This window comes from Hylobates moloch, unplaced genomic scaffold, assembly GCF_009828535.3.
Source record: "Hylobates moloch isolate HMO894 unplaced genomic scaffold, HMol_V3 SCAFFOLD_1919, whole genome shotgun sequence".
Taxonomy (NCBI): domain Eukaryota; kingdom Metazoa; phylum Chordata; class Mammalia; order Primates; family Hylobatidae; genus Hylobates; species Hylobates moloch.
The window spans coordinates 1-6,520 of NW_026654194.1; the positions used below are offsets into that span (position 1 = coordinate 1).

The window sequence follows — 6,520 nt, forward strand, 5'->3', positions numbered from 1 at the left end:
ACGTACCATTCATTTAGTGCTGTAAATTTCTCTCTCATCAAATTTCTCTCTCATCACCCACTGTAGCTCTTACCCATACATTTTGATGTACTGTACTTGCATTTTCTGTCAGTTCAGAATATATTTTAAAATTTCCCTTGAGACTTCCTCTTTGATCCATGGGTTATTCAGAAGTTTTAAAGTTTAGTTTCTGAGAGTTAGGCAATTTTCCTGTAATTGTTCTCTTGTTGACTTCTAATCTGTTTCCATTGTTTGAGGGAACATATGCTTTGTGATTTTAATTTCAAAAAATTGGTTAGGTTTGTTTTATGCCTCAGAATATGTTCTAACTTAGTATTTGTTTTGTGGATACTTGAACAGATTATGTATTCTGCTGTTATTGGCTGGAGTGTTCTATAAATTTTGATTGGATCTGGTTGATTGATGGTGATGTTGAGTTCTATATCCTGGCAGCCTTTCTGTCTCCTAATTTTATTCGCTGTAGAGAAAGATTTTGAGGTCTCCAACTATAAAAGTATAGATGTCTTTTTATCCTTTCAGTTCTGTTCATTGTTTTTTGTTTCAAATTGCTGCATCTTACTGGTGTATTGACCAAGTTCTCATTTCGTAATGTTGCCGTCTGTTCCTAGTAATTATCTTTTTTTTTTTTCCTTGAGACGGAGTTTCGCTGCTTTTGCCCAGGCAGGACTGAAGTGGCACGATCTCAGCTCATCAACCTCCAAACCCACCAGGTTCAAGTGATTCTCCTGCCTCAGCCTCTTGAGTAGCTGGGATTATAGGGGCCCGCCATCATGCCCAGCTAATTTTTGTATTTTTAGTAGAGATGGGGTTTTGCCATGTTGGCCAGGCTGGTCTCAAACTCTTGAGCTCAGGTGATCCACCCACCTTGGCCTCCCAAAGTGCTAGGATTATAGGTGTGAGCCACTGTGCCCAGCCCTCTTGGAAATTATCTTTGCTCTGAAGTTTACTTTATTTGATATTAATGTAGCCAACTTTTGCTGTCCTTTCAGTAATGTTTGCATGATCTTTCTTTTTCTGTGCTTCTATTTTCAGTTTGCCTATTTGAAGTCACTTTCTTATGGGCAACCTGTAGTTGTATCATGTTCTCTAGCCTACTCTCCCAGTGTCTTTTAATGTATTTAGACTTTATATTTAATGTCATTATTGTGAAATTGACGCTTAACACTGCCATTTTATTTTGTATTTTCTATTTCTTCTGTTTTTCATTTTTTTGGTTTGGTTCTTCCTGGCTGTCTGTGGTTTACTTGACCATTTTTAGCATTTTATTTTGATTTATCTGTAGTGTTTTAGAGTGTATCTTTTTGTATAGCTTTTTTAGTGGCTTTTCTAGGTAATATATACAAATTGAGCATCTCTAAACCCAAAATCCCAAATCGGAAGTGCCCCAAAATTCGAAACTTTTTGGGCACCCCAGCATGATGCCCCCAAGTAGAAAATTCCATTCATAAGTACTTAGCATGAATTTTGTTTCATGCACAAAATTATTAAGAATACTATATAAAATTACCTTCAGGCTCTGTGTATAAGGTATGTATAAAACATGAATGTATTTCGACTTGGATCCTATCCCCAAAATATCTCATTATTTATATGCAAATATTCCTAAATCTGATAAAAATCTGAAATGTGGAGCACTTGTGCTCCCGAGCGTTTTGTAAGGGACACTCAGCCTGTGTATGTATGAACAGTTATTAGATTGTACCTGGCGTTGTCATTTGCCAGCTTCAGGGATATAGAAACTACCTTCCCTGACGTTCCTTTATGTTCTCCTGTTCATAATATACTTGCCTTAAATATTTCATTTGCTTACATTTATAACCACATATGACAATGTTATAATTTTTGGTTGAACCTTCAGACATAATTTAGCAAAGTCAAGAGGTGAGGGAAAAGTCTATTGTATTTATGCATTGGTGTGCTTGTCATCTCCTCCTTCCGGAAGTTCCAGGGTTTTCTTCTTTTATGGTTGCCATTCTGCTTAGAGAACTTCCATTAGCCTTTCTTTTGCTGCGGGTCTTCTGGTGACAAATTCTGTTTTACTTCCTCTGAGAATGTTTTGCTTTCCTTTTCATTCCCAAAGGACATTTTTGCTGGGTATAAGAATTCTGAGTTAATGGTTCTTTTCATCATTTGAAAAATATTTTGTACTTTCAGCCGGCCTCCATGGTTTCTGATGAGAAATTTGCTGTCATTTGACTTGCTAATCCACGATAGTTAAGGTACTGTTTTTCTTTAGTGGCCTTTGAAATGTTTTCTTTCTCTTTTGTTTTTTGGAGTTTGGTTATGATATGTCTGAGTTTGGATTTCTTTGGGTCCATCCTGTTTAGGGTTTGCTTACCTTAGATCTATAGGTTTATGTCCCTTGCCAAATTTGGGAACTTTTAAGCCATCACTTCTTAGAGTACAGTTTCAACCCCAACTTCTTTTTTTTTTTTTCGAGGCAGAGTCTTGCTATGTCTCCCAGGCTGGGGTGCAGTGGTGCAATCTCGGCTCACTGCAAGCTCCGCCTCCCGGTCGACCCCACCTTCTTTCTCCTGTCCCTTCGTGAGTTCAGTGACCGGAGTTGTTATAGTCCCATAGGTCCCTGAGACTATTTTGTCTTTTTGTTGTTTTTTTTTTCCCCCACAGGGGCATGTACTTCTTGCTTTTCTTTTCTTCGTTTTCTTCTTTTTTTTGAGACGGAATCTCTCCCTGTTTTCCAGGCTGGAGTGCAGTGGCACCATCTCGGCTCACTGTAACTGCCACCTCCTGAGTTCAAATGATTATCCCGTCTCAGCCTCTTGAGTAGTTGGGATTACAGGTGCCTGCCACCATGGCCAGCTAATTTTAGTATTTTTGTTAGAGATGGGGTTTCACCATGTTGACCAGGCTGGTCTCAAACTCCTGACCTTGTGATTCGCCTGCCTCGGCCTCCCTAAGTGCTGGGATTACAGCTATGAGCCATCATGTCCTGCCTTAGGGGCATGATTTCTTCTGTGTTATTCACATTGGGTAACTTCTATCTTTTACATCACTGATTCTTTGCCCTTTTTCCTCCATTCTACTGCTGTGTCCATTCACTGAGCTTTTTATTTTGGTTATTATATTTTTCAGTTCTAAACTTTCTATGTGGTTTCTTTTTTTTGTCTTCTTTTTCTTAGGCTTTCTATTTTTTCATTTATTTCACATGTGTTTGTAATTGCTTGTTGAAGCCTTTTTATCATGACTGCTTTTAATTATTGGCCACATTATTCCCACATCTTTCATTGTGGTATTTCTATAATTGTTTTTTAAAATTTGGTTTTAGATCTTCCTGGTTCTTGGTATCATGAGTGACTTTCTCAATAGAACATGTTGTTAGGCGACTCTAGGTCTTACTTAAATCTTCTGTGTAAGTGGTTAAATCTTTCTGTGACCCTGCTCTGGCAGGGATAGGACGTGCTTCACCTCATCACTGGCAGCTTGAGATGAAGTCCAGGCTTCCCACTTTGCCTAGAGGCCCTTGGTTACTGTGAGGCAGGGGTAGGAGTTCTGACTCCCCCGTGGTGTCCATGGTTTGTGTATTTTCTCACCCACTGTTTCAGAATGTACATGAATGATGGACTGGGCAGTCAGGATTGCGATGGAATAAGCAGGAGGGTGTCAGGGAGAAGGGCACATGGGTGCTCAAGGGCAGAGCTGCCCTTTTGGAGCTTTGGGGTTGTTTCTGGGCTCCGCAGCCAAGCAGAAGGGAGATGTATTATTTAAAAGCAGAAAATGCAGTGACTCTTAAGGAAGGGCTTAGCCCTTGAAGTGCTGGGCCAGCCTCCTTGCCTGAAGGGTGGCTCAGTGGGGATGCCCTGAGAAGGGCAGGGGCACTGCTTTACCTGTCAGTCTTTTGCTTCTCCATCTTGAGCCCAGTGTGCAATTCAGTATTCTTCATGTCCTTTTAAATAACTATTAACTCTTAGCTGCAAAGCTCCAGGTCTCACATCCTACTGCTGGTGCTGGGCACAGTGTGCATCACCCTGTGCCTTTCCAGGGAGTGGTGAGATGTGTCCCTCTCCTGCCTTCTAAGGTCCCTCCCATCCAGCGGAGAGCATATCCAGGTCATGGGTAGCCGGAAAACTGATGTCTTCTGCCCAAGGGGAGGCAGTCGGTAGGGGTGTTGCTATTACCTGTCAGGATCCAGGGCTGTGAGGCTGGTGACTGCTGGCCTCCAAGCTAGTAAGCAGCAGAGAGGCAGGCCCAGAAGAGCCCAGCTCTCACCCTGCCACTGGGAACTGTGCTGTTATAGGGGATACGTGGGAGGTAACTTACAATTCCCCTATAACGATCTGTACTCTGAGGTAGACGCATGCTTAATCGGAAGACCAGAATCCTTTGAATTATTTTCACTCATGTGATTGCCTTCTAGCTACTTAGAAAACACTTCTTAGTATGGAAATTTTCAAAGATACATAGAAGTAGAATAATATAATGAAATATCACTAGTTAGAATGTGTATTCTAACTGCTTACTTTATCTTCCTCTAAAATATGTCCATAAGTGTGTTTCATGAGTCATGCATGCTGGGTAATTTTATCAAGACATTGTTTTTACTTTGAATTTGGTTTTGCAACATAAAAATAATGGCTAGTGTTTTTCTCTGTTTAGGAGATGTGCTGCGGATAAATACTGACTGATAGTGACTTCAAAGTTCTGTGTTAGTAACTTTTTTTTTTTTGCGGGGGAGACAGAGTCTCATTCCGTCACCCAGGCTAGAGTGCAGCAACACAATCTCAGCTCGCTGCAACCTTCCGCCTCCTGGGTTCAAGCAATTCTTGTGCCTCAGCGTCCCGAGTAGCTGGAATTCTAGTCGCACACCACCACACCCAGCTAATTTTTGTATTTTTTTTTAGCAGAGAAGGGGTTTCGCCACGTTGGCCAGGCTGGTCTCGAACTCCTGACCTGAAGTGATCCACCCGCCTTGGCCTCCCAAAGTGTTGTGATTACAGGCGTGAGCCACCGTGCCCGGCCAACTTTTGTATGATGTTTTCAAAGAGGCAGTATGCCATGGTGGCTCAGAGTCTCTGTCATGTGCCATACTCCTCTGTGTGGCCTCGGAGAAGTTGCTTAACCACTTGGTGCCTCAGTTTCTTCATCCATAAAATGGACAACACTGCTTGACAGTGCTGGGTGTGAGGGTTGCCTGAATTCATATGTGTAAAGTGGTTAAAACCATTGTTGCCACATATCATGCATTTGAGTACTACCTGTTGTCATCATCCATTTTCCTAACATTACAACAAACTGTGGCCACATTGTCCTCAGGTGAGATGTTTTCTTGTCTTATTTTCTAGATGTGAATGAACTGAAGGAGTCTCTTTCTGTGCTGGTTAAAGAGCAGCAGGCCCTGGCCGTCCAGTCAGCCACCACCACCCTCTCAGCCCTGCGACTCAAGCAGAGGCTGGTAATCTTGGAGCACTGTTTCATTGCCTTGAACTGTTTTTCAGGAGAATGTCAAAGTTAAGTGGAAAAGCAGCAGCATTCCTCTGCCTCCTGTGGACAAAAAAAGGTAATATAAAGCGAAGAAGGAATCCTAATGGGCCGGGCGCGGTGGCTCACGCCTGTAATCCCAGCACTTTGGGAGGCCGAGGCAGGCGGATCACCAGGTCAGGAGATTGAGACCATCCTGGCTAACATGGTGAAACCCTGTCTCTACTAAAAATACAAAAAAATTAGCCAGGCGTGGTGGCGGGCGCCTGTAGTCCCAGCTACTTGGGAGGCTGAGGCAGGAGAATGGCATGAACCCGGGAGGCGGAGCTTGCAGTGAGCTGAGATCCGTGTTACTGCACTCCAGCCTGGGCTACAGAGCAAGACTCCGTCTCAAAAAAAAAAAAAAAGAATCCTAATGCCAGTCAAATATAAAATTCAGACTGTTTTGTTTCAGAAAGTTTAATTAAGATTTTCAATATAGTGTCTGTCTTCACCTTCTGAAATTTATTCTTGCTTTCCCTTTTTGTATGTTTTATGTAATCTGGAGGATGGATTTGCGAATTTGCTCATGTAGTAACAGACCATACTATATAATCTCTGTCATTATTTATTTTATTCAATTAAATTTTTTTGTTTCTTTTATTTTTTATTTTTTTAGAGGCAACGTCTTGCACTGTCACCCAGGCTGGGGTGCAGTGGTGTAATCATAGCTCATTCTAACCTTGAACTCCGGGTCTCTAGTGATCCTCCTGCCTCAGCCACCTGAGTAGCTGGGACTACAGGCACATGAAACCATGCCTGGCTAAATAAAAATAATTTGTATGTGTGTGTGTATGCATGGAGATGGGGTCTTGCTCCTGGCCTCAAGCAATCTTCTTGCTTCAACCGCTCAGAGTACTGGGATTACAGGCGTGAGACACTGCGCCTGGCTCTGTGTCATTATTTTAAAGACCTTTTTCTGTCAGTAACTGTGGAAGCCAGCCAAAGCTGTAAATCAGCTCAAGTATAAATTTGAAAATGAGTTCTGAACATTGTGCACGTTTTATTTTGTTTTGCTGCTGGG

At 42.0% G+C, this 6,520-nt stretch overlaps 1 long non-coding RNA gene across 1 annotated transcript; it reads left to right on the top strand.

Moving 5' to 3' along the window:
* Positions 1-17: 17 nt before the first annotated feature.
* LOC131382716 (uncharacterized) lies at positions 18-6,097 on the top strand. Its single transcript, XR_009212307.1, has 2 exons — positions 18-2,240; positions 5,322-6,097. It is a non-coding gene; the product is annotated as an uncharacterized LOC131382716 (long non-coding RNA).
* Positions 6,098-6,520: the final 423 nt, after the last annotated feature.